Consider the following 26760-nt stretch of genomic DNA (forward strand, 5'->3'; position numbering starts at 1 on the left):
AACCATCTGTAATTGGACTTCCCATTCATTGGATCCTGAAAAGAGTATGCAATTGATATACATTTTTTTTAACCAAGCCGCCTGAACAGGGACTTGAACCCTGGACCCTCGGATTAAAAGTCTGATGCTCTACCGACTGAGCTATCCAGGCTCTGAGGCAGCAATACACAAAATGACATTATCAACATTAGGAAGTGTCCCAACTATCACTACGTTTTTTTAACCCCTTGCGTGCGGGGCGTATTTTCCGCCTGTGCTGACTCCGCCTTGCTCGGGCGGAGTCATGACGGAACGGTTTCGTCATCAGCACAGCTCACCCGTAGCTGATGACGGAACCGTTCTGTCATCAGCACGCAAGGGGTTAAGATGGTTGCCGGTATTAGTACTAAATACAGAGAATATAATAATGAATTGGTACTTGGGATAACAGGATAACAGGGATAAAACTGACTCTGGTGGGATTCGAACCCACAACCTTTGAATATCTTTTTTACATTCACCTAGAAGTCCAATGCGCTATCCATTGCGCCACAGAGCCAATCTGCTATAATGAGGTGCAGAGATGTTCTGAAATGAAATAATGAGCTATTAGCTGTTGATCAGCTTTATAAAGTTCATTTGATACTATAACCATGGCTATATTTTGAATATTGAATTGGTGAAATGATATTCACCGTCTCAGACTACATGATACCATTGGTAAATCTACGTACGACTTAAGTTTAGTCAAATGGCACATAATATGTGAGACAGATGTGTATTTCACAACTCCATGAAAGACGTTTTTGCAATTTTAGTAATGGAATATCTTATTCGTCATGCAGGGGTCCACAAAAAGAGCATACAATTAGAGTACTTTTTCTTTAAAAGAAACAAGCGCCTGAACAGGGACTTGAACCCTGGACCCTCAGATTAAAAGTCTGATGCTCTACCGACTGAGCTATCCAGGCTCCGCTATACTCTACCTTAAAATCAGCTAAACAAATGTGGACGTACACTGACCTACACTTTGTATATTTATATAATTACATATATTAGCAATCAATATTCTAGAGTTTAATAATGAATTGATATTTTAAGCATTTGAAATTTCAGCAGCACACGTAATCCATTATAACTCCGGAAATTTGTACTATCTCATTTTCGGATGACATAGAAATCACGTGTTTAAAATGACACTGTGAAATTAATAAAGGGCCAAATACTATTACTAACTCCTAAATTACATTTTCAGCTGTATCATTGGGAATTTCCTCTTGGGCATAGACTATGCAACATTTTCAAAGCAAACAGTCTCTGTTTAAGTAGACTTTCTTTCACTGCCATTTTGGTAAATGTTTCTGGTGATGGAGAAGCAGGATTGCTGGTTACTGTTTCAATTAGTTATAAAATAGAGGAGGGAAAAAATTGACCCAGTTGGTGTTCGAACCCTTAGCGTTTGCATGCTTTTGCTACATTCGCCTAGGACTCCAAGCCGCAATCCATTGCACCAGAGATCCGACCTGATTCAACAAGGTGATCAGAGATTCACAAATAAAAAGATGACCTATAAGTTGTTGACCAACTTTATCAAATTAATCGGACACTAGCTTTTATTTTGAACATTGAATTGGATAAAAGATAATCAACATGTCAAACTACATGATACAGTTTGGGTAAGTCTTCTTAACCCTTGTCAAAGAAAGTAGAGCACAGATGGGTATGTAAGGACTCGATCAAGACTTTTTTGAACCATCTGTAATTGGACTTCCCATTCATTGGATCCTGAAAAGAGTATGCAATTGATATACATTTTTTTTAACCAAGCCGCCTGAACAGGGACTTGAACCCTGGACCCTCGGATTAAAAGTCTGATGCTCTACCGACTGAGCTATCCAGGCTCTGAGGCAGCAATACACAAAATGACATTATCAACATTAGGAAGTGTCCCAACTATCACTACGTTTTTTTAACCCCTTGCGTGCGGGGCGTATTTTCCGCCTGTGCTGACTCCGCCTTGCTCGGGCGGAGTCATGACGGAACGGTTTCGTCATCAGCACAGCTCACCCGTAGCTGATGACGGAACCGTTCTGTCATCAGCACGCAAGGGGTTAAGATGGTTGCCGGTATTAGTACTAAATACAGAGAATATAATAATGAATTGGTACTTGGGATAACAGGATAACAGGGATAAAACTGACTCTGGTGGGATTCGAACCCACAACCTTTGAATATCTTTTTTACATTCACCTAGAAGTCCAATGCGCTAGCCATTGCGCCACAGAGCCAATCTGCTATAATGAGGTGCAGAGATGTTCTGAAATGAAATAATGAGCTATTAGCTGTTGATCAGCTTTATAAAGTTCATTTGATACTATAACCATGGCTATATTTTGAATATTGAATTGGTGAAATGATATTCACCGTCTCAGACTACATGATACCATTGGTAAATCTACGTACGACTTAAGTTTAGTCAAATGGCACATAATATGTGAGACAGATGTGTATTTCACAACTCCATGAAAGACGTTTTTGCAATTTTAGTAATGGAATATCTTATTCGTCATGCAGGGGTCCACAAAAAGAGCATACAATTAGAGTACTTTTTCTTTAAAGGAAACAACCGCCTGAACAGGGACTTGAACCCTGGACCCTCAGATTAAAAGTCTGATGCTCTACCGACTGAGCTATCCAGGCTCTGCTATACTCTACCTTAAAATCAGCTAAACAAATGTGGACGTACACTGACCTACACTTTGTATATTTATATAATTACATATATTAGCAATCAATATTCTAGAGTTTAATAATGAATTGATATTTTAAGCATTTGAAATTTCAGCAGCACACGTAATCCATTATAACTCCGGAAATGTGTACTATCTCATTTTCGGATGACATAGAAATCACGTGTTTAAAATGACACTGTGAAATTAATAAAGGGCCAAATACTATTACTAACTCCTAAATTACATTTTCAGCAGTATCATTGGGAATTTCCTCTTGGGCATAGACTATGCAACATTTTCAAAGCAAACAGTCTCTGTTTAAGTAGACTTTCTTTCACTGCCATTTTGGTAAATGTTTCTGGTGATGGAGAAGCAGGATTGCTGGTTACTGTTTCAATTAGTTATAAAATAGAGGAGGGATAAAATTGACCCAGTTGGTGTTCGAACCCTTAGCGTTTGAATGCTTTTGCTACATTCGCCTAGGACTCCAAGCCGCAATCCATTGCACCAGAGATCCGACCTGATTCAGCAAGGTGATCAGAGATTCACAAATAAAAAGATGACCTATAAGTTGTTGACCAACTTTATCAAATTAATCGGACACTAGCTTACATTTTGAACATTGAATTGGATAAAAGATAATCAACATGTCAAACTACATGATACAGTTTGGGTAAGTCTTCTTAACCCTTGTCAAAGAAAGTAGAGCACAGATGGGTATGTAAGGACTCGATCAAGACTTTTTTGAACCATCTGTAATTGGACTTCCCATTCATTGGATCCTGAAAAGAGTATGCAATTGATATACATTTTTTTTAACCAAGCCGCCTGAACAGGGACTTGAACCCTGGACCCTCGGATTAAAAGTCTGATGCTCTACCGACTGAGCTATCCAGGCTCTGAGGCAGCAATACACAAAATGACATTATCAACATTAGGAAGTGTCCCAACTATCACTACGTTTTTTTAACCCCTTGCGTGCGGGGCGTATTTTCCGCCTGTGCTGACTCCGCCTTGCTCGGGCGGAGTCATGACGGAACGGTTTCGTCATCAGCACAGCTCACCCGTAGCTGATGACGGAACCGTTCTGTCATCAGCACGCAAGGGGTTAAGATGGTTGCCGGTATTAGTACTAAATACAGAGAATATAATAATGAATTGGTACTTGGGATAACAGGATAACAGGGATAAAACTGACTCTGGTGGGATTCGAACCCACAACCTTTGAATATCTTTTTTACATTCACCTAGAAGTCCAATGCGCTATCCATTGCGCCACAGAGCCAATCTGCTATAATGAGGTGCAGAGATGTTCTGAAATGAAATAATGAGCTATTAGCTGTTGATCAGCTTTATAAAGTTCATTTGATACTATAACCATGGCTATATTTTGAATATTGAATTGGTGAAATGATATTCACCGTCTCAGACTACATGATACCATTGGTAAATCTACGTACGACTTAAGTTTAGTCAAATGGCACATAATATGTGAGACAGATGTGTATTTCACAACTCCATGAAAGACGTTTTTGCAATTTTAGTAATGGAATATCTTATTCGTCATGCAGGGGTCCACAAAAAGAGCATACAATTAGAGTACTTTTTCTTTAAAAGAAACAAGCGCCTGAACAGGGACTTGAACCCTGGACCCTCAGATTAAAAGTCTGATGCTCTACCGACTGAGCTATCCAGGCTCTGCTATACTCTACCTTAAAATCAGCTAAACAAATGTGGACGTACACTGACCTACACTTTGTATATTTATATAATTACATATATTAGCAATCAATATTCTAGAGTTTAATAATGAATTGATATTTTAAGCATTTGAAATTTCAGCAGCACACGTAATCCATTATAACTCCGGAAATTTGTACTATCTCATTTTCGGATGACATAGAAATCACGTGTTTAAAATGACACTGTGAAATTAATAAAGGGCCAAATACTATTACTAACTCCTAAATTACATTTTCAGCAGTATCATTGGGAATTTCCTCTTGGGCATAGACTATGCAACATTTTCAAAGCAAACAGTCTCTGTTTAAGTAGACTTTCTTTCACTGCCATTTTGGTAAATGTTTCTGGTGATGGAGAAGCAGGATTGCTGGTTACTGTTTCAATTAGTTATAAAATAGAGGAGGGAAAAAATTGACCCAGTTGGTGTTCGAACCCTTAGCGTTTGCATGCTTTTGCTACATTCGCCTAGGACTCCAAGCCGCAATCCATTGCACCAGAGATCCGACCTGATTCAACAAGGTGATCAGAGATTCACAAATAAAAAGATGACCTATAAGTTGTTGACCAACTTTATCAAATTAATCGGACACTAGCTTACATTTTGAACATTGAATTGGATAAAAGATAATCAACATGTCAAACTACATGATACAGTTTGGGTAAGTCTTCTTAACCCTTGTCAAAGAAAGTAGAGCACAGATGGGTATGTAAGGACTCGATCAAGACTTTTTTGAACCATCTGTAATTGGACTTCCCATTCATTGGATCCTGAAAAGAGTATGCAATTGATATACATTTTTTTTAACCAAGCCGCCTGAACAGGGACTTGAACCCTGGACCCGCGGATTAAAAGTCTGATGCTCTACCGACTGAGCTATCCAGGCTCTGAGGCAGCAATACACAAAATGACATTATCAACATTAGGAAGTGTCCCAACTATCACTACGTTTTTTAACCCCTTGCGTGCGGGGCGTATTTTCCGCCTGTGCTGACTCCGCCTTGCTCGGGCGGAGTCATGACGGAACGGTTTCGTCATCAGCACAGCTCACCCGTAGCTGATGACGGAACCGTTCTGTCATCAGCACGCAAGGGGTTAAGATGGTTGCCGGTATTAGTACTAAATACAGAGAATATAATAATGAATTGGTACTTGGGATAACAGGATAACAGGGATAAAACTGACTCTGGTGGGATTCGAACCCACAACCCTTGAATATCTTTTTTACATTCACCTAGAAGTCCAATGCGCTATCCATTGCGCCACAGAGCCAATCTGCTATAATGAGGTGCAGAGATGTTCTGAAATGAAATAATGAGCTATTAGCTGTTGATCAGCTTTATAAAGTTCATTTGATACTATAACCATGGCTATATTTTGAATATTGAATTGGTGAAATGATATTCACCGTCTCAGACTACATGATACCATTGGTAAATCTACGTACGACTTAAGTTTAGTCAAATGGCACATAATATGTGAGACAGATGTGTATTTCACAACTCCATGAAAGACGTTTTTGCAATTTTAGTAATGGAATATCTTATTCGTCATGCAGGGGTCCACAAAAAGAGCATACAATTAGAGTACTTTTTCTTTAAAGGAAACAACCGCCTGAACAGGGACTTGAACCCTGGACCCTCAGATTAAAAGTCTGATGCTCTACCGACTGAGCTATCCAGGCTCTGCTATACTCTACCTTAAAATCAGCTAAACAAATGTGGACGTACACTGACCTACACTTTGTATATTTATATAATTACATATATTAGCAATCAATATTCTAGAGTTTAATAATGAATTGATATTTTAAGCATTTGAAATTTCAGCAGCACACGTAATCCATTATAACTCCGGAAATTTGTACTATCTCATTTTCGGATGACATAGAAATCACGTGTTTAAAATGACACTGTGAAATTAATAAAGGGCCAAATACTATTACTAACTCCTAAATTACATTTTCAGCAGTATCATTGGGAATTTCCTCTTGGGCATAGACTATGCAACATTTTCAAAGCAAACAGTCTCTGTTTAAGTAGACTTTCTTTCACTGCCATTTTGGTAAATGTTTCTGGTGATGGAGAAGCAGGATTGCTGGTTACTGTTTCAATTAGTTATAAAATAGAGGAGGGATAAAATTGACCCAGTTGGTGTTCGAACCCTTAGCGTTTGAATGCTTTTGCTACATTCGCCTAGGACTCCAAGCCGCAATCCATTGCACCAGAGATCCGACCTGATTCAACAAGGTGATCAGAGATTCACAAATAAAAAGATGACCTATAAGTTGTTGACCAACTTTATCAAATTAATCGGACACTAGCTTACATTTTGAACATTGAATTGGATAAAAGATAATCAACATGTCAAACTACATGATACAGTTTGGGTAAGTCTTCTTAACCCTTGTCAAAGAAAGTAGAGCACAGATGGGTATGTAAGGACTCGATCAAGACTTTTTTGAACCATCTGTAATTGGACTTCCCATTCATTGGATCCTGAAAAGAGTATGCAATTGATATACATTTTTTTTAACCAAGCCGCCTGAACAGGGACTTGAACCCTGGACCCTCGGATTAAAAGTCTGATGCTCTACCGACTGAGCTATCCAGGCTCTGAGGCAGCAATACACAAAATGACATTATCAACATTAGGAAGTGTCCCAACTATCACTACGTTTTTTTAACCCCTTGCGTGCGGGGCGAATTTTCCGCCTGTGCTGACTCCGCCTTGCTCGGGCGGAGTCATGACGGAACGGTTTCGTCATCAGCACAGCTCACCCGTAGCTGATGACGGAACCGTTCTGGCATCAGCACGCAAGGGGTTAAGATGGTTGCCGGTATTAGTACTAAATACAGAGAATATAATAATGAATTGGTACTTGGGATAACAGGATAACAGGGATAAAACTGACTCTGGTGGGATTCGAACCCACAACCTTTGAATATCTTTTTTACATTCACCTAGAAGTCCAATGCGCTATCCATTGCGCCACAGAGCCAATCTGCTATAATGAGGTGCAGAGATGTTCTGAAATGAAATAATGAGCTATTAGCTGTTGATCAGCTTTATAAAGTTCATTTGATACTATAACCATGGCTATATTTTGAATATTGAATTGGTGAAATGATATTCACCGTCTCAGACTACATGATACCATTGGTAAATCTACGTACGACTTAAGTTTAGTCAAATGGCACATAATATGTGAGACAGATGTGTATTTCACAACTCCATGAAAGACGTTTTTGCAATTTTAGTAATGGAATATCTTATTCGTCATGCAGGGGTCCACAAAAAGAGCATACAATTAGAGTACTTTTTCTTTAAAGGAAACAACCGCCTGAACAGGGACTTGAACCCTGGACCCTCAGATTAAAAGTCTGATGCTCTACCGACTGAGCTATCCAGGCTCTGCTATACTCTACCTTAAAATCAGCTAAACAAATGTGGACGTACACTGACCTACACTTTGTATATTTATATAATTACATATATTAGCAATCAATATTCTAGAGTTTAATAATGAATTGATATTTTAAGCATTTGAAATTTCAGCAGCACACGTAATCCATTATAACTCCGGAAATTTGTACTATCTCATTTTCGGATGACATAGAAATCACGTGTTTAAAATGACACTGTGAAATTAATAAAGGGCCAAATACTATTACTAACTCCTAAATTACATTTTCAGCAGTATCATTGGGAATTTCCTCTTGGGCATAGACTATGCAACATTTTCAAAGCAAACAGTCTCTGTTTAAGTAGACTTTCTTTCACTGCCATTTTGGTAAATGTTTCTGGTGATGGAGAAGCAGGATTGCTGGTTACTGTTTCAATTAGTTATAAAATAGAGGAGGGAAAAAATTGACCCAGTTGGTGTTCGAACCCTTAGCGTTTGAATGCTTTTGCTACATTCGCCTAGGACTCCAAGCCGCAATCCATTGCACCAGAGATCCGACCTGATTCAACAAGGTGATCAGAGATTCACAAATAAAAAGATGACCTATAAGTTGTTGACCAACTTTATCAAATTAATCGGACACTAGCTTACATTTTGAACATTGAATTGGATAAAAGATAATCAACATGTCAAACTACATGATACAGTTTGGGTAAGTCTTCTTAACCCTTGTCAAAGAAAGTAGAGCACAGATGGGTATGTAAGGACTCGATCAAGACTTTTTTGAACCATCTGTAATTGGACTTCCCATTCATTGGATCCTGAAAAGAGTATGCAATTGATATACATTTTTTTTAACCAAGCCGCCTGAACAGGGACTTGAACCCTGGACCCGCGGATTAAAAGTCTGATGCTCTACCGACTGAGCTATCCAGGCTCTGAGGCAGCAATACACAAAATGACATTATCAACATTAGGAAGTGTCCCAACTATCACTACGTTTTTTAACCCCTTGCGTGCGGGGCGTATTTTCCGCCTGTGCTGACTCCGGCTTGCTCGGGCGGAGTCATGACGGAACGGTTTCGTCATCAGCACAGCTCACCCGTAGCTGATGACGGAACCGTTCTGTCATCAGCACGCAAGGGGTTAAGATGGTTGCCGGTATTAGTACTAAATACAGAGAATATAATAATGAATTGGTACTTGGGATAACAGGATAACAGGGATAAAACTGACTCTGGTGGGATTCGAACCCACAACCTTTGAATATCTTTTTTACTTTCACCTAGAAGTCCAATGCGCTATCCATTGTGCCACAGAGCCAATCTGCTATAATGAGGTGCAGAGATGTTCTGAAATGAAATAATGAGCTATTAGCTGTTGATCAGCTTTATAAAGTTCATTTGATACTATAACCATGGCTATATTTTGAATATTGAATTGGTGAAATGATATTCACCGTCTCAGACTACATGATACCATTGGTAAATCTACGTACGACTTAAGTTTAGTCAAATGGCACATAATATGTGAGACAGATGTGTATTTCACAACTCCATGAAAGACGTTTTTGCAATTTTAGTAATGGAATATCTTATTCGTCATGCAGGGGTCCACAAAAAGAGCATACAATTAGAGTACTTTTTCTTTAAAGGAAACAACCGCCTGAACAGGGACTTGAACCCTGGACCCTCAGATTAAAAGTCTGATGCTCTACCGACTGAGCTATCCAGGCTCTGCTATACTCTACCTTAAAATCAGCTAAACAAATGTGGACGTACACTGACCTACACTTTGTATATTTATATAATTACATATATTAGCAATCAATATTCTAGAGTTTAATAATGAATTGATATTTTAAGCATTTGAAATTTCAGCAGCACACGTAATCCATTATAACTCCGGAAATTTGTACTATCTCATTTTCGGATGACATAGAAATCACGTGTTTAAAATGACACTGTGAAATTAATAAAGGGCCAAATACTATTACTAACTCCTAAATTACATTTTCAGCAGTATCATTGGGAATTTCCTCTTGGGCATAGACTATGCAACATTTTCAAAGCAAACAGTCTCTGTTTAAGTAGACTTTCTTTCACTGCCATTTTGGTAAATGTTTCTGGTGATGGAGAAGCAGGATTGCTGGTTACTGTTTCAATTAGTTATAAAATAGAGGAGGGATAAAATTGACCCAGTTGGTGTTCGAACCCTTAGCGTTTGAATGCTTTTGCTACATTCGCCTAGGACTCCAAGCCGCAATCCATTGCACCAGAGATCCGACCTGATTCAACAAGGTGATCAGAGATTCACAAATAAAAAGATGACCTATAAGTTGTTGACCAACTTTATCAAATTAATCGGACACTAGCTTACATTTTGAACATTGAATTGGATAAAAGATAATCAACATGTCAAACTACATGATACAGTTTGGGTAAGTCTTCTTAACCCTTGTCAAAGAAAGTAGAGCACAGATGGGTATGTAAGGACTCGATCAAGACTTTTTTGAACCATCTGTAATTGGACTTCCCATTCATTGGATCCTGAAAAGAGTATGCAATTGATATACATTTTTTTTTAACCAAGCCGCCTGAACAGGGACTTGAACCCTGGACCCTCGGATTAAAAGTCTGATGCTCTACCGACTGAGCTATCCAGGCTCTGAGGCAGCAATACACAAAATGACATTATCAACATTAGGAAGTGTCCCAACTATCACTACGTTTTTTAACACCTTGCGTGCGGGGCGTATTTTCCGCCTGTGCTGACTCCGCCTTGCGCGGGCGGAGTCATGACGGAACGGTTTCGTCATCAGCACAGCTCACCCGTAGCTGATGACGGAAACGTTCTGTCATCAGCACGCAAGGGGTTAAGATGGTTGCCGGTATTAGTACTAAATACAGAGAATATAATAATGAATTGGTACTTGGGATAACAGGATAACAGGGATAAAACTGACTCTGGTGGGATTCGAACCCACAACCTTTGAATTTCTTTTTTACATTCACCTAGAAGTCCAATGCGCTATCCATTGCGCCACAGAGCCAATCTGCTATAATGAGGTGCAGAGATGTTCTGAAATGAAATAATGAGCTATTAGCTGTTGATCAGCTTTATAAAGTTCATTTGATACTATAACCATGGCTATATTTTGAATATTGAATTGGTGAAATGATATTCACCGTCTCAGACTACATGATACCATTGGTAAATCTACGTACGACTTAAGTTTAGTCAAATGGCACATAATATGTGAGACAGATGTGTATTTCACAACTCCATGAAAGACGTTTTTGCAATTTTAGTAATGGAATATCTTATTCGTCATGCAGGGGTCCACAAAAAGAGCATACAATTAGAGTACTTTTTCTTTAAAGGAAACAACCGCCTGAACAGGGACTTGAACCCTGGACCCTCAGATTAAAAGTCAGATGCTCTACCGACTGAGCTATCCAGGCTCTGCTATACTCTACCTTAAAATCAGCTAAACAAATGTGGACGTACACTGACCTACACTTTGTATATTTATATAATTACATATATTAGCAATCAATATTCTAGAGTTTAATAATGAATTGATATTTTAAGCATTTGAAATTTCAGCAGCACACGTAATCCATTATAACTCCGGAAATTTGTACTATCTCATTTTCGGATGACATAGAAATCACGTGTTTAAAATGACACTGTGAAATTAATAAAGGGCCAAATACTATTACTGTTAGACCTGACATCTTTTGGCGTGATTACCCCTATCTTTTTGCCTCTGCCTCCTGTATTTTTGATGCTGTGCTGGATTCGTTTTTGCTAGTTTAGATGCTTTGGACACTCTGCCACTGCTGATCAGTGCCAGAGTGTAAGTGCTCCCTATGTAAATTGTTATTCTGATTGGATATACATGTTTGGCATATTTGTATCACCATGAAGTCCCTAGTAAAGTGCACTGGGTGTGCCAGGGCTGGTGATGGCAAATGCTACTAGTGGGCCTGCAGCACTGATTGTGCCACCCACAGGAGTAGCTCTAAAATGGTGTCTCAGGCCTGCCACTACAGCGCCTACGGGCAGTTTAGAACTGCCATGTCCTCCTGGTCAGTGTCCCCACTGACCAGGCCTAACCCTTCCCTTTTCGTGCACCTCAGTCACCCCTATGGGAGGCCCAAGGTACCCCCCTGGGCAGGGTGCAGTGTATGTGAAAGGTAGAGCATGTACTAGTGCAGGTACCATGCTCTGGTAGTGAATTACAGCCATTTTCGTTTTTCACTATTGTAAGGCTATCTTGCTCCATAGGTTAACATGGGGGATGCTGGCTACAGTGGTTAACAGCATTTCTTCCCATAGGAACAAGATAGGACATAAGTATCTAGTATCCCTGAACTCAGAATTTAATAATACATCTTTTAGGGAAGGTGGTTTTTAAATCCTGTGTTTGAGAACAGCACTTTTAGAAAGTTGCTGTTCTCTTGTCTGACCCTTCTGTGTGCCTGGGCCTGTTTGTGTATTGACTGTCTGGTTTGTGAGTGACAGGGGCTGGGGAATTCCCCCAGAGGCTGGATGAGTCAGCACTAGGCTGAATGAAGCAATTGCAACCTGAGTGGTGGGAGGAGTTAGCACCTGGGCTGAATAGGGCTGTGCCTGCCTGCCACAATGCTGGCTCCACCTCCTGCTGGGCGGCTGAGGACCCTGCCCCTCACTCTGAAAGGAAAGATGCAGCCAGCAAAACAAGGTACTCAGGATCCACCCAGAACTGGTTCAGACCGGGCTCAGGGCCCACATGCACAGAGAGAACAAAGACTTTAGGGGTATAAGTACAGGACCCCTGACAACAGAAAATTAGATCATCCTGGAAATCAAGAAGGAACCTCTGCCAAGGAGAAAGCTGACTCTGAAGAAGGAAGACTGTCCTGCTGTTGCTCTGCTGGACTGACCTGCTGTTGCTTTGCTGCCAAGGAGAGGGGAGGACTTTGCTGTGAGCTGTGTCCCCTGTCTTGAAGGAATCTCCAAGGGCCTGAGAAGAGCTGGCTCCCTGTTTTTGAAGTCCCAGGAACAAAAGGACTTCACCCCCAGTCTCCCTGAACTCTGCTGAGAGAGTTCTGTCCTTCCTAGAGTGCTTGATCCAGTTGTGGGGCCTCTGGAAGTTGTACCTGAGCTGGGAAGCTTGAAACTAAGCTTGAGAGACTTTTGAAGCTGAAAAGTGTCGCATCGCTCGCTTGCGGAGCGCATCACGTCGCTGCGAACATCGTCGCAGAACCATCGCATCGAGGAGCTGCGAGAGAGAGGATCACCGCTGGACCGCGCATCGTCGCCCCGGAGATCGTCGCAGCCCCTACGAGATCGTCGCATCGTGCCTTTGCGAGAACAGACTTCCTACGGAACCTACGCACCGGAATCTACGCAAGCTGCCTTCCTCCCCATACAGACCGGATTCGTCGCAACACGCCCGCTGCTGCAGCGGGGCTGTCGCATCGCCTCCCCAGGGTCTCAGGAGTGACGCATCGCTTGTTTCCACCGCCCCAGCTTCCTGCTTATGGAACTTTGTTGCATCTAAAAGGTACTGTGAGTAAACGTGACGCAACTGTGAACTTTTCACGCATCTATGGATTATCTTAACGCAACTTAAAGAACTTTGATTGCAACCTGAAGAACTCATTTTGAAACCATATCCTTGAACTGTGTATGTTGGATTTTTGCCGTTTTGGTCTTGTGTAGTTTAGAATAAATATCTTTATTTTCCCAAACGGTTGTGGAATCAGTTTGTGGTGTTTTCACTGTGTTACTGTGAGTGTTGGTACAAATACTTTACGCATTGCCTCTGGTTAGCCTAGACTGCTCAGGCCAAGCTACCTTGAGGGCGAGCAGGGGTTATCTGAGAGGGTTATCTCCTTGTCCTGACTAGAAGCAAGGGTCCCTATTTGGACAGTGGTACCTACCTCTGCCAACTAGAGACCCCCAGTTCTAACATTGGTGGTCAGGCGGTGGGATTTGAACTTGTATTTGTACTTGACCCACAGTAATTGGTGTACATCACTAGTGAGTGCAGACCATTACGCCACCGCATACTACTGGTTTTTGAGTTTTTGAATTCTGTTGTTGAGTAACTCTTCGAAAAGCAGCATGTCTCAGAATGGGAAGGCACCCAGTGAGAGGGCAGAAGCAGAATTAGAGTTTTGCATTGAAGATTTGTGTTCATACAGAGTTGAGCAACTGAAGAAATTCTGCCTTGAGTTTGAGTGCCCCATAAAAAGCACCTACAGAAAGGAGGAGCTACAGAGAATCTTGAGAGCCCATTGGGAGGCACGAGAGGAAGATGATGTGGATGTAGAAAATGCTTTTCAAAGCACAGATCTGCCAGTGGGCAGAGTAGGCTCAGGAGCTGGCAGTAACCACTCCGGTAGGGGCCTCACCCCAGAAGAGTTACAGGAAAATCAAAGAATAAGAGAATATGACTTGGAAGTCATGAAAATGAAACTGAGGCAATTGGAGTTGGAGAAAGAAAGGGCAGCGGAAGACAAGAGAGAGGCCCGCGCCTTAGAGGAAAAGAAATTGCTTTTGGATCATGAATTGAGAATAAAAGAGCTGGATCTGAAAAACAAGGAGGTGGATGCCAGTTCTAATGGTGGCAGCGCGCAGCCAGTGCATGGGGGTAAAGTATATATTCCCAAAGACCTGGTACAGAATTACCATAGGAGTGAGGATATTTATGCCTGGTTCACTTCGTATGAAATTGCATTGAAGATGAATGATGTGCCTGACAAGTATTGGGGGGCGGGCCTGTGGAAACATTTTGAGGCGTCTGGGAGGAGTGCTCTAGAGCCTTTAGAATTAACAGGTGCCATGACCTACCCCAATATGAAGGAGGCCTTATGTCTCAGGTATGGCCTTACTCCAGAGCAGTACAGACTGCAGTTTAGAAACTCCAAGAAGAAAGAGTCTGAGACTTGGATGGAGTGTGTGAATGGGTACTCGCGTGCACTGGAAGGTTGGATGAAGGGCAGTAAAGTAACTGATTTGAAGGGGTTGTTGCATTTAATCAGTTGGGAGCACTTGAGTAGTCTTTGTGTTCCAGAGCTGCGCCAGCATCTTTTAGACAGCAAGCTAACAGACCCCATTGAGCTTGCTAAGGAGGCGGACCGCTGGTCCAGTACCAGGGTCCACAAAGGAATTGTGGGTACCACAGCCAAAGGTGGGCAGGGTCCCCAGCAAAAGAGTGGGGGGGACAAGGGTAACCAAAAGGAGTTCTCACAAGGGCCCCAAAATAGTTCCCAGGAAAAGGATTCCCAACCCCCCAAGCCTAAACAGCCATGGCCCTCTAAGGGCAGGCGGGACAATAGAGACAGGAGGAATAACCAGGGTCCCCCTACCTGCTATCACTGCAACGAGGTGGGCCATATTGCTCCGAAATGTCCCAAGAAGAAGCCCGCACCCACTGGTGCTCCCGCCCCAGCGTTAGCTAGTGTAGCTTTGGGTGGGGATTTGGTTTCTAGTGACTGGGGAGAGCTAGCAGTTATGACCCTTGTCTCGCTAGGAGACCAAGAGGTGGTCCAGGAAACCTTACTGCCCTCTAACACTAAGAAATATGGGCAGAAGGTGACCATCAATGGGAGGGAGGTTGAAGCTCTGAGAGACACCGGAGCCAGTGTGACATCCGTGAAGTGTCAGTGGGTGTCTGACGAGCAAATCATCCCTGGTGTACTCCGCCCTGTAGTGGCCGCTGACAGCTCAGTGCGCCTCTGCAAGTTAGCGAAGGTTTCCTTTGAAGGGGGAGGAGTCTCTGGTCTCTTGGAGGTAGTTGTCAGTGATGCCTTGCCTGTGGACTGTCTGTTAGGTAACGACCTGGAGAGTTCTCCATGGAAAGACATAGAACACCGAACTCACTTGGAGATGTTGGGTCTGCCTGCGTGGATCTGCATGACCACGCGTGCTATGGCAGCCAGTAAGGGTGAATCAGCAGAACTGGAGCCTGAAATAGTGGCCCAGAGACCTGCCAGGAGAGGAAGAGGCAGAGGGCGCGGGAAACCAGCCCCAGCCGTTCCCACGGTCCAGGAGGAAGCAGAACCTGAGGGGGATGCCCTGGAGCCTACAGGGGAACAGGTGGCCGAACTGGGAGACCTACCTGAGCTGACCCATTGGCAGCAAGAAGGTGGTCCCTCCAGGGAGGAGTTCTGCAGGGAGCAGAAGGAATGCCCTTCCCTCATTGGTCTGCGGCAACAGGCTGTAGATCAGGCAGCAGGTGGAGCAGTCAAAGATCACTATGTTTACTGGGAAGGTGACCTACTTTATAGCGAGCCTAAGTTTGCTGAGCCCGGTGCAGCCCGTGTGCTGGTGGTACCCGAGCGCTTCAGAAACTTCCTAATGGGTCTGGCTCATGACGTGCCTCTTGCAGGACATCTGGGGCAAGACAAGACCCTGAACCGGCTTGTCACCCACTTCCACTGGCCCCAGATGAGAAAGCACGTTGGTTCCTTTTGCAGATCTTGCCAAACCTGTCAAGCTAGTGGCAAGACTGGAATGAAGTTGAAGGCCCCCCTTCAACCCTTCCCAGTGGTGAGCACCCCTTTCGAGCGGGTGGGCATAGATATCGTAGGGCCCCTGGACCCCAAGACAGCCTTAGGCAACAGGTTCATCCTGGTCTTGGTGGACCATGCCACCCGGTACCCGGAAGCAGTCCCTCTCAGGACAATCACAGCACCCGTGGTGGGCCGTGCATTGATGGGGATCTTTTCCCGTGTGGGGTTCCCCAGAGAGGTGGTCTCCGACCGGGGTACCAACTTCATCTCTAGGTACATGAAGTCTCTGTGGGAGGAGTGTGGGGTAACTTATAAGTTCACCACTCCTTACCACCCTCAAGGAAATGGGCTGGTTGAAAGGTTCAACCGGACCCTGAAAGGTATGATTATGGGCCTAGCGGAGCCCATGAGACGGAAGTGGGACGTCTTGTTACCATGCCTGTTGTTTGCCTACAGGGAGGTGCCTCAGAAGTCCTTAGGGTTCAGTCCCTTTGAACTCCTGTATGGCCACCCTGTCAGAGGACCTCTCTCACTGGTGAAGGAGGGTTGGGAAAAGTCCCGTGGGAAAACCCCCCAGGATGTGTTCAGCTATGTGCTGGCCATCCGCAACCAGACACAACGCTTCAGGAAACTCGCTCAGGCGAACCTGGAAGCAAGCCAGGAAGAAATGAAAAGATGGTACGACCAGAATACCACTCTGGTCGAATTTCAACCTGGGCAGAAAGTGTGGGTGATGGCGCCAGTGGAGCCTTGCGCGCTCCAGGACAAGTGGTCTGGGCCATACGAGGTGGTGGAAAGGAAGAGTGAGGTAACCTACCTGGTTAACCTGAAGACTCCCAGGCAGCCCCTGAGAGTTTTGCACGTGAACCGCCTCAAACCACACTTTGAGAGGTCTGAAGTAACCATGCTCATGGCTACAGATGCAGGAATGGAAGAGGATAGTGACCCTCTCCCTGACCTCCTGGCAGTTAAGGAGCACGATGGGTCCGTGGATGGTGTGGTCCTCTCGCCCACCCTGACCCCAGAACAGCAGAGCGACTGTCGCCAAGTGTTGGGTCAGTTCTCCTCTCTGTTCTCCCTGACCCCAGGAGTCACCAACTGGTGCGTCCATGACGTGGACACTGGAGACAGTCTGCCTGTAAAGCAAAAATTTTACAGGGTAGCTGACAAGGTCAGGGCCAGCATCAAGGAAGAGGTTTCCAAGATGTTGGCGCTAGGGGTGATTGAGCCCTCCAGCAGCCCCTGGGCTAGCCCAGTGGTCTTGGTTCCCAAGAAAGCTGCTACCCCCGGTGGCCCTCCAGAACTCCGGTTTTGCGTGGACTACCGTGGGCTCAATGCGGTCACGAAGACTGACGCACACCCTATCCCCAGAGCTGATGAGCTCGTGGATCGGTTGGGAGCTGCCAAGTACCTCAGTACATTTGATTTGACTTCCGGGTACTGGCAGATTGCCTTAACTGATGGGGCCAAAGAGAGGTCAGCATTTTCAACGCCAGAGGGGCACTTCCAGTTCCGAGTCATGCCCTTTGGGTTGAAGAATGCCCCTGCCACGTTCCAGAGACTGGTTAACCAGGTACTGTCCGGGCTGGAGGAATTCAGCGCCGCATACCTGGATGACATTGCTGTGTTCAGCTCCACGTGGGAAGAACACTTGCAACACCTCTGCGAAGTGTTGAAGGCTCTGCAGAAGGCAGGCCTCACTATCAAGGCCAGTAAGTGCCAGATAGGGCAGGGATCGGTGGTGTATTTGGGACACCAGGTGGGGAGCGGCCAGGTGGCGCCCCTACAGGCTAAGATTGATACCATTCTGGCTTGGGAGCCCCCCAAGACCCAGACAGAGGTGAGAGCCTTTTTAGGACTCACAGGGTATTACAGACGGTTTGTCAAGGGATATGGCACCATTGTCGCCCCCTTGACAGAACTCACTTCCAAGAAGTTGCCCAAAAGAGTTGACTGGACTGACGCCTGCCAAACTGCTTTTGAGGCCCTGAAGACTGCAATGTGCACAGCACCGGTGCTCAAGGCACCTGACTTTTCCAGTGAGTTCATAGTTCAGACGGACGCTTCAGAGCATGGTGTGGGAGCAGTACTCTCACAAGCCACTGAGGAGAATGGAGACCAGCCAGTAGCTTTCATTAGTCGGAGGCTACTCCCCAGGGAACAGAAGTGGAGTGCGATTGAAAGGGAGGCTTTTGCTGTGGTCTGGGCTCTGAAAAAGTTGAGGCCCTACCTGTTTGGGACTCACTTTCGTGTTCAGACCGACCACAGGCCCCTCAGGTGGTTAATGCACATGAGGGGTGAAAATCCAAAACTGTTGAGGTGGTCCATCTCCCTACAGGGAATGGACTTTACGGTGGAACACCGCCCTGGTACAGAACACGCCAACGCTGATGGTCTGTCCAGGTTTTTCCGCCTTAGTGAAGAGAACTCCCAAGAGGGTGGGTAGTTCTCCCCACTTTCAGCTGGAGGGGACACGTGTTAGACCTGACATCTTTTGGCGTGATTACCCCTATCTTTTTGCCTCTGCCTCCTGTATTTTTGATGCTGTGCTGGATTCGTTTTTGCTAGTTTAGATGCTTTGGACACTCTGCCACTGCTGATCAGTGCCAGAGTGTAAGTGCTCCCTATGTAAATTGTTATTCTGATTGGATATACATGTTTGGCATATTTGTATCACCATGAAGTCCCTAGTAAAGTGCACTGGGTGTGCCAGGGCTGGTGATGGCAAATGCTACTAGTGGGCCTGCAGCACTGATTGTGCCACCCACAGGAGTAGCTCTAAAATGGTGTCTCAGGCCTGCCACTACAGCGCCTACGGGCAGTTTAGAACTGCCATGTCCTCCTGGTCAGTGTCCCCACTGACCAGGCCTAACCCTTCCCTTTTCGTGCACCTCAGTCACCCCTATGGGAGGCCCAAGGTACCCCCCTGGGCAGGGTGCAGTGTATGTGAAAGGTAGAGCATGTACTAGTGCAGGTACCATGCTCTGGTAGTGAATTACAGCCATTTTCGTTTTTCACTATTGTAAGGCTATCTTGCTCCATAGGTTAACATGGGGGATGCTGGCTACAGTGGTTAACAGCATTTCTTCCCATAGGAACAAGATAGGACATAAGTATCTAGTATCCCTGAACTCAGAATTTAATAATACATCTTTTAGGGAAGGTGGTTTTTAAATCCTGTGTTTGAGAACAGCACTTTTAGAAAGTTGCTGTTCTCTTGTCTGACCCTTCTGTGTGCCTGGGCCTGTTTGTGTATTGACTGTCTGGTTTGTGAGTGACAGGGGCTGGGGAATTCCCCCAGAGGCTGGATGAGTCAGCACTAGGCTGAATGAAGCAATTGCAACCTGAGTGGTGGGAGGAGTTAGCACCTGGGCTGAATAGGGCTGTGCCTGCCTGCCACAATGCTGGCTCCACCTCCTGCTGGGCGGCTGAGGACCCTGCCCCTCACTCTGAAAGGAAAGATGCAGCCAGCAAAACAAGGTACTCAGGATCCACCCAGAACTGGTTCAGACCGGGCTCAGGGCCCACATGCACAGAGAGAACAAAGACTTTAGGGGTATAAGTACAGGACCCCTGACAACAGAAAATTAGATCATCCTGGAAATCAAGAAGGAACCTCTGCCAAGGAGAAAGCTGACTCTGAAGAAGGAAGACTGTCCTGCTGTTGCTCTGCTGGACTGACCTGCTGTTGCTTTGCTGCCAAGGAGAGGGGAGGACTTTGCTGTGAGCTGTGTCCCCTGTCTTGAAGGAATCTCCAAGGGCCTGAGAAGAGCTGGCTCCCTGTTTTTGAAGTCCCAGGAACAAAAGGACTTCACCCCCAGTCTCCCTGAACTCTGCTGAGAGAGTTCTGTCCTTCCTAGAGTGCTTGATCCAGTTGTGGGGCCTCTGGAAGTTGTACCTGAGCTGGGAAGCTTGAAACTAAGCTTGAGAGACTTTTGAAGCTGAAAAGTGTCGCATCGCTCGCTTGCGGAGCGCATCACGTCGCTGCGAACATCGTCGCAGAACCATCGCATCGAGGAGCTGCGAGAGAGAGGATCACCGCTGGACCGCGCATCGTCGCCCCGGAGATCGTCGCAGCCCCTACGAGATCGTCGCATCGTGCCTTTGCGAGAACAGACTTCCTACGGAACCTACGCACCGGAATCTACGCAAGCTGCCTTCCTCCCCATACAGACCGGATTCGTCGCAACACGCCCGCTGCTGCAGCGGGGCTGTCGCATCGCCTCCCCAGGGTCTCAGGAGTGACGCATCGCTTGTTTCCACCGCACCAGCTTCCTGCTTATGGAACTTTGTTGCATCTAAAAGGTACTGTGAGTAAACGTGACGCAACTGTGAACTTTTCACGCATCTATGGATTATCTTAACGCAACTTAAAGAACTTTGATTGCAACCTGAAGAACTCATTTTGAAACCATATCCTTGAACTGTGTATGTTGGATTTTTGCCGTTTTGGTCTTGTGTAGTTTAGAATAAATATCTTTATTTTCCCAAACGGTTGTGGAATCAGTTTGTGGTGTTTTCACTGTGTTACTGTGAGTGTTGGTACAAATACTTTACGCATTGCCTCTGGTTAGCCTAGACTGCTCAGGCCAAGCTACCTTGAGGGCGAGCAGGGGTTATCTGAGAGGGTTATCTCCTTGTCCTGACTAGAAGCAAGGGTCCCTATTTGGACAGTGGTACCTACCTCTGCCAACTAGAGACCCCCAGTTCTAACAATTACTAACTCCTAAATTACATTTTCAGCAGTATCATTGGGAATTTCCTCTTGGGCATAGACTATGCAACATTTTCAAAGCAAACAGTCTCTGTTTAAGTAGACTTTCTTTCACTGCCATTTTGGTAAATGTTTCTGGTGATGGAGAAGCAGGATTGCTGGTTACTGTTTCAATTAGTTATAAAATAGAGGAGGGAAAAAATTGACCCAGTTGGTGTTCGAACCCTTAGCGTTTGAATGCTTTTGCTACATTCGCCTAGGACTCCAAGCCGCAATCCATTACACCAGAGATCCGACCTGATTCAACAAGGTGATCAGAGATTCACAAATAAAAAGATGACCTATAAGTTGTTGACCAACTTTATCAAATTAATCGGACACTAGCTTACATTTTGAACATTGAATTGGATAAAAGATAATCAACATGTCAAACTACATGATACAGTTTGGGTAAGTCTTCTTAACCCTTGTCAAAGAAAGTAGAGCACAGATGGGTATGTAAGGACTCGATCAAGACTTTTTTGAACCATCTGTAATTGGACTTCCCATTCATTGGATCCTGAAAAGAGTATGCAATTGATATACATTTTTTTTAACCAAGCCGCCTGAACAGGGACTTGAACCCTGGACCCTCGGATTAAAAGTCTGATGCTCTACCGACTGAGCTATCCAGGCTCTGAGGCAGCAATACACAAAATGACATTATCAACATTAGGAAGTGTCCCAACTATCACTACGTTTTTTTAACCCCTTGCGTGCGGGGCGTATTTTCCGCCTGTGCTGACTCCGCCTTGCTCGGGCGGAGTCATGACGGAACGGTTTCGTCATCAGCACAGCTCACCCGTAGCTGATGACGGAACCGTTCTGTCATCAGCACGCAAGGGGTTAAGATGGTTGCCGGTATTAGTACTAAATACAGAGAATATAATAATGAATTGGTACTTGGGATAACAGGATAACAGGGATAAAACTGACTCTGGTGGGATTCGAACCCACAACCTTTGAATATCTTTTTTACATTCACCTAGAAGTCCAATGCGCTATCCATTGCGCCACAGAGCCAATCTGCTATAATGAGGTGCAGAGATGTTCTGAAATGAAATAATGAGCTATTAGCTGTTGATCAGCTTTATAAAGTTCATTTGATACTATAACCATGGCTATATTTTGAATATTGAATTGGTGAAATGATATTCACCGTCTCAGACTACATGATACCATTGGTAAATCTACGTACGACTTAAGTTTAGTCAAATGGCACATAATATGTGAGACAGATGTGTATTTCACAACTCCATGAAAGACGTTTTTGCAATTTTAGTAATGGAATATCTTATTCGTCATGCAGGGGTCCACAAAAAGAGCATACAATTAGAGTACTTTTTCTTTAAAGGAAACAACCGCCTGAACAGGGACTTGAACCCTGGACCCTCAGATTAAAAGTCTGATGCTCTACCGACTGAGCTATCCAGGCTCTGCTATACTCTACCTTAAAATCAGCTAAACAAATGTGGACGTACACTGACCTACACTTTGTATATTTATATAATTACATATATTAGCAATCAATATTCTAGAGTTTAATAATGAATTGATATTTTAAGCATTTGAAATTTCAGCAGCACACGTAATCCATTATAACTCCGGAAATTTGTACTATCTCATTTTCGGATGACATAGAAATCACGTGTTTAAAATGACACTGTGAAATTAATAAAGGGCCAAATACTATTACTAACTCCTAAATTACATTTTCAGCAGTATCATTGGGAATTTCCTCTTGGGCATAGACTATGCAACATTTTCAAAGCAAACAGTCTCTGTTTAAGTAGACTTTCTTTCACTGCCATTTTGGTAAATGTTTCTGGTGATGGAGAAGCAGGATTGCTGGTTACTGTTTCAATTAGTTATAAAATAGAGGAGGGATAAAATTGACCCAGTTGGTGTTCGAACACTTAGCGTTTAAATGCTTTTGCTACATTCGCCTAGGACTCCAAGCCGCAATCCATTGCACCAGAGATCCGACCTGATTCAACAAGGTGATCAGAGATTCACAAATAAAAAGATGACCTATAAGTTGTTGACCAACTTTATCAAATTAATCGGACACTAGCTTACATTTTGAACATTGAATTGGATAAAAGATAATCAACATGTCAAACTACATGATACAGTTTGGGTAAGTCTTCTTAACCCTTGTCAAAGAAAGTAGAGCACAGATGGGTATGTAAGGACTCGATCAAGACTTTTTTGAACCATCTGTAATTGGACTTCCCATTCATTGGATCCTGAAAAGAGTATGCAATTGATATACATTTTTTTTAACCAAGCCGCCTGAACAGGGACTTGAACCCTGGACCCTCGGATTAAAAGTCTGATGCTCTACCGACTGAGCTATCCAGGCTCTGAGGCAGCAATACACAAAATGACATTATCAACATTAGGAAGTGTCCCAACTATCACTACGTTTTTTAACACCTTGCGTGCGGGGCGTATTTTCCGCCTGTGCTGACTCCGCCTTGCGCGGGCGGAGTCATGACGGAACGGTTTCGTCATCAGCACAGCTCACCCGTAGCTGATGACGGAAACGTTCTGTCATCAGCACGCAAGGGGTTAAGATGGTTGCCGGTATTAGTACTAAATACAGAGAATATAATAATGAATTGGTACTTGGGATAACAGGGATAAAACTGACTCTGGTGGGATTCGAACCCACAACCTTTGAATATCTTTTTTACATTCACCTAGAAGTCCAATGCGCTATCCATTGCGCCACAGAGCCAATCTGCTATAATGAGGTGCAGAGATGTTCTGAAATGAAATAATGAGCTATTAGCTGTTGATCAGCTTTATAAAGTTCTTTTGATACTATAACCATGGCTATATTTTGAATATTGAATTGGTGAAATGATATTCACCGTCTCAGACTACATGATACCATTGGTAAATCTACGTACGACTTAAGTTTAGTCAAATGGCACATAATATGTGAGACAGATGTGTATTTCACAACTCCATGAAAGACGTTTTTGCAATTTTAGTAATGGAATATCTTATTCGTCATGCAGGGGTCCACAAAAAGAGCATACAATTAGAGTACTTTTTCTTTAAAGGAAACAACCGCCTGAACAGGGACTTGAACCCTGGACCCTCAGATTAAAAGTCTGATGCTCTACCGACTGAGCTATCCAGGCTCTGCTATACTCTACCTTAAAATCAGCTAAACAAATGTGGACGTACACTGACCTACACTTTGTATATTTATATAATTACATATATTAGCAATCAATATTCTAGAGTTTAATAATGAATTGATATTTTAAGCATTTGAAATTTCAGCAGCACACGTAATCCATTATAACTCCGGAAATTTGTACTATCTCATTTTCGGATGACATAGAAATCACGTGTTTAAAATGACACAGTGAAATTAATAAAGGGCCAAATACTATTACTAACTCCTAAATTACATTTTCAGCAGTATCATTGGGAATTTCCTCTTGGGCATAGACTATGAAACATTTTCAAAGCAAACAGTCTCTGTTTAAGTAGAATTTCTTTCACTGCCATTTTGGTAAATGTTTCTGGTGATGGAGAAGCAGGATTGCTGGTTACTGTTTCAATTAGTTATAAAATAGAGGAGGGATAAAATTGACCCAGTTGGTGTTCGAACCCTTAGCGTTTGAATGCTTTTGCTACATTCGCCTAGGACTCCAAGCCGCAATCCATTGCACCAGAGATCCGACCTGATTCAACAAGGTGATCAGAGATTCACAAATAAAAAGATGACCTATAAGTTGTTGACCAACTTTATCAAATTAATCGGACACTAGCTTACATTTTGAACATTGAATTGGATAAAAGATAATCAACATGTCAAACTACATGATACAGTTTGGGTAAGTCTTCTTAACCCTTGTCAAAGAAAGTAGAGCACAGATGGGTATGTAAGGACTCGATCAAGACTTTTTTGAACCATCTGTAATTGGACTTCCCATTCATTGGATCCTGAAAAGAGTATGCAATTGATATACATTTTTTTTAACCAAGCTGCCTGAACAGGGACTTGAACCCTGGTCCCTCAGATTAAAAGTCTGATGCTCTACCGACTGAGCTATCCAGGCTCTGAGGCAGCAATACACAAAATGACATTATCAACATTAGGAAGTGTCCCAACTATCACTACGTTTTTTAACCCCTTGCGTGCGGGGCGTATTTTCCGCCTGTGCTGACTCCGCCTTGCGCGGGCGGAGTCATGACGGAACGGTTTCGTCATCAGCACAGCTCACCCGTAGCTGATGACGGAAACGTTCTGTCATCAGCACGCAAGGGGTTAAGATGGTTGCCGGTATTAGTACTAAATACAGAGAATATAATAATGAATTGGTACTTGGGATAACAGGATAACAGGGATAAAACTGACTCTGGTGGGATTCAAACCCACAACCTTTGAATATCTTTTTTACATTCACCTAGAAGTCCAATGCGCTATCCATTGCGCCACAGAGCCAATCTGCTATAATGAGGTGCAGAGATGTTCCGAAATGAAATAATGAGCTATTAGCTGTTGATCAGCTTTATAAAGTTCATTTGATACTATAACCATGGCTATATTTTGAATATTGAATTGGTGAAATGATATTCACCGTCTCAGACTACATGATACCATTGGTAAATCTACGTACGACTTAAGTTTAGTCAAATGGCACATAATATGTGAGACAGATGTGTATTTCACAACTCCATGAAAGACGTTTTTGCAATTTTAGTAATGGAATATCTTATTCGTCATGCAGGGGTCCACAAAAAGAGCATACAATTAGAGTACTTTTTCTTTAAAGGAAACAACCGCCTGAACAGGGACTTGAACCCTGGACCCTCAGATTAAAAGTCTGATGCTCTACCGACTGAGCTATCCAGGCTCTGCTATACTCTACCTTAAAATCAGCTAAACAAATGTGGACGTACACTGACCTACACTTTGTATATTTATATAATTACATATATTAGCAATCAATATTCTAGAGTTTAATAATGAATTGATATTTTAAGCATTTGAAATTTTAGCAGCACACGTAATCCATTATAACTCCGGAAATTTGTACTATCTCATTTTCGGATGACATAGAAATCACGTGTTTAAAATGACACTGTGAAATTAATAAAGGGCCAAATACTATTACTAACTCCTAAATTACATTTTCAGCAGTATCATTGGGAATTTCCTCTTGGGCATAGACTATGCAACATTTTCAAAGCAAACAGTCTCTGTTTAAGTAGACTTTCTTTCACTGCCATTTTGGTAAATGTTTCTGGTGATGGAGAAGCAGGATTGCTGGTTACTGTTTCAATTAGTTATAAAATAGAGGAGGGAAAAAATTGACCCAGTTGGTGTTCGAACCCTTAGCGTTTGAATGCTTTTGCTACATTCGCCTAGGACTCCAAGCCGCAATCCATTGCACCAGAGATCCGACCTGATTCAACAAGGTGATCAGAGATTCACAAATAAAAAGATGACCTATAAGTTGTTGACCAACTTTATCAAATTAATCGGACACTAGCTTACATTTTGAACATTGAATTGGATAAAAGATAATCAACATGTCAAACTACATGATACAGTTTGGGTAAGTCTTCTTAACCCTTGTCAAAGAAAGTAGAGCACAGATGGGTATGTA

General features: G+C 43.3%; 20 non-coding genes across 20 annotated transcripts; all 20 read right to left on the reverse strand.

Moving 5' to 3' along the window:
• Window positions 1-447: 447 nt before the first annotated feature.
• Window positions 448-538, reverse strand: TRNAR-UCU (transfer RNA arginine (anticodon UCU)). The gene is given in 2 exon segments: window positions 448-483; window positions 502-538. It is a non-coding gene; the product is annotated as a tRNA-Arg (tRNA).
• Window positions 539-877: 339 nt separating this feature from the next.
• On the reverse strand, window positions 878-950 carry TRNAK-UUU (transfer RNA lysine (anticodon UUU)). The gene has a single exon. It is a non-coding gene; the product is annotated as a tRNA-Lys (tRNA).
• Window positions 951-2176: 1226 nt separating this feature from the next.
• TRNAR-UCU (transfer RNA arginine (anticodon UCU)) lies at window positions 2177-2267 on the reverse strand. The gene is given in 2 exon segments: window positions 2177-2212; window positions 2231-2267. It is a non-coding gene; the product is annotated as a tRNA-Arg (tRNA).
• Window positions 2268-2606: 339 nt separating this feature from the next.
• Window positions 2607-2679, reverse strand: TRNAK-UUU (transfer RNA lysine (anticodon UUU)). Its single transcript has one exon. It is a non-coding gene; the product is annotated as a tRNA-Lys (tRNA).
• Window positions 2680-3905: 1226 nt separating this feature from the next.
• Window positions 3906-3996, reverse strand: TRNAR-UCU (transfer RNA arginine (anticodon UCU)). The gene is given in 2 exon segments: window positions 3906-3941; window positions 3960-3996. It is a non-coding gene; the product is annotated as a tRNA-Arg (tRNA).
• A 339-nt stretch (window positions 3997-4335) lies between these two features.
• On the reverse strand, window positions 4336-4408 carry TRNAK-UUU (transfer RNA lysine (anticodon UUU)). The gene has a single exon. It is a non-coding gene; the product is annotated as a tRNA-Lys (tRNA).
• A 1225-nt stretch (window positions 4409-5633) lies between these two features.
• TRNAR-UCU (transfer RNA arginine (anticodon UCU)) lies at window positions 5634-5724 on the reverse strand. Its single transcript is given in 2 exon segments — window positions 5634-5669; window positions 5688-5724. It is a non-coding gene; the product is annotated as a tRNA-Arg (tRNA).
• Window positions 5725-6063: 339 nt separating this feature from the next.
• TRNAK-UUU (transfer RNA lysine (anticodon UUU)) lies at window positions 6064-6136 on the reverse strand. The gene has a single exon. It is a non-coding gene; the product is annotated as a tRNA-Lys (tRNA).
• A 1226-nt stretch (window positions 6137-7362) lies between these two features.
• Window positions 7363-7453, reverse strand: TRNAR-UCU (transfer RNA arginine (anticodon UCU)). The gene is given in 2 exon segments: window positions 7363-7398; window positions 7417-7453. It is a non-coding gene; the product is annotated as a tRNA-Arg (tRNA).
• Window positions 7454-7792: 339 nt separating this feature from the next.
• On the reverse strand, window positions 7793-7865 carry TRNAK-UUU (transfer RNA lysine (anticodon UUU)). Its single transcript has one exon. It is a non-coding gene; the product is annotated as a tRNA-Lys (tRNA).
• A 1225-nt stretch (window positions 7866-9090) lies between these two features.
• On the reverse strand, window positions 9091-9181 carry TRNAR-UCU (transfer RNA arginine (anticodon UCU)). Its single transcript is given in 2 exon segments — window positions 9091-9126; window positions 9145-9181. It is a non-coding gene; the product is annotated as a tRNA-Arg (tRNA).
• A 339-nt stretch (window positions 9182-9520) lies between these two features.
• Window positions 9521-9593, reverse strand: TRNAK-UUU (transfer RNA lysine (anticodon UUU)). The gene has a single exon. It is a non-coding gene; the product is annotated as a tRNA-Lys (tRNA).
• Window positions 9594-10819: 1226 nt separating this feature from the next.
• On the reverse strand, window positions 10820-10910 carry TRNAR-UCU (transfer RNA arginine (anticodon UCU)). The gene is given in 2 exon segments: window positions 10820-10855; window positions 10874-10910. It is a non-coding gene; the product is annotated as a tRNA-Arg (tRNA).
• Window positions 10911-22053: 11143 nt separating this feature from the next.
• Window positions 22054-22144, reverse strand: TRNAR-UCU (transfer RNA arginine (anticodon UCU)). The gene is given in 2 exon segments: window positions 22054-22089; window positions 22108-22144. It is a non-coding gene; the product is annotated as a tRNA-Arg (tRNA).
• Window positions 22145-22483: 339 nt separating this feature from the next.
• TRNAK-UUU (transfer RNA lysine (anticodon UUU)) lies at window positions 22484-22556 on the reverse strand. The gene has a single exon. It is a non-coding gene; the product is annotated as a tRNA-Lys (tRNA).
• A 1217-nt stretch (window positions 22557-23773) lies between these two features.
• TRNAR-UCU (transfer RNA arginine (anticodon UCU)) lies at window positions 23774-23864 on the reverse strand. Its single transcript is given in 2 exon segments — window positions 23774-23809; window positions 23828-23864. It is a non-coding gene; the product is annotated as a tRNA-Arg (tRNA).
• Window positions 23865-24203: 339 nt separating this feature from the next.
• TRNAK-UUU (transfer RNA lysine (anticodon UUU)) lies at window positions 24204-24276 on the reverse strand. Its single transcript has one exon. It is a non-coding gene; the product is annotated as a tRNA-Lys (tRNA).
• Window positions 24277-25133: 857 nt separating this feature from the next.
• TRNAK-UUU (transfer RNA lysine (anticodon UUU)) lies at window positions 25134-25206 on the reverse strand. The gene has a single exon. It is a non-coding gene; the product is annotated as a tRNA-Lys (tRNA).
• Window positions 25207-25501: 295 nt separating this feature from the next.
• Window positions 25502-25592, reverse strand: TRNAR-UCU (transfer RNA arginine (anticodon UCU)). Its single transcript is given in 2 exon segments — window positions 25502-25537; window positions 25556-25592. It is a non-coding gene; the product is annotated as a tRNA-Arg (tRNA).
• Window positions 25593-25931: 339 nt separating this feature from the next.
• Window positions 25932-26004, reverse strand: TRNAK-UUU (transfer RNA lysine (anticodon UUU)). Its single transcript has one exon. It is a non-coding gene; the product is annotated as a tRNA-Lys (tRNA).
• Between the last annotated feature and the right edge of the window lie 756 nt (window positions 26005-26760).

This window comes from Lissotriton vulgaris, unplaced genomic scaffold (assembly GCF_964263255.1).
Source record: "Lissotriton vulgaris unplaced genomic scaffold, aLisVul1.2 SCAFFOLD_1527, whole genome shotgun sequence".
Classification (NCBI taxonomy): Eukaryota; Metazoa; Chordata; class Amphibia; order Caudata; family Salamandridae; genus Lissotriton; species Lissotriton vulgaris.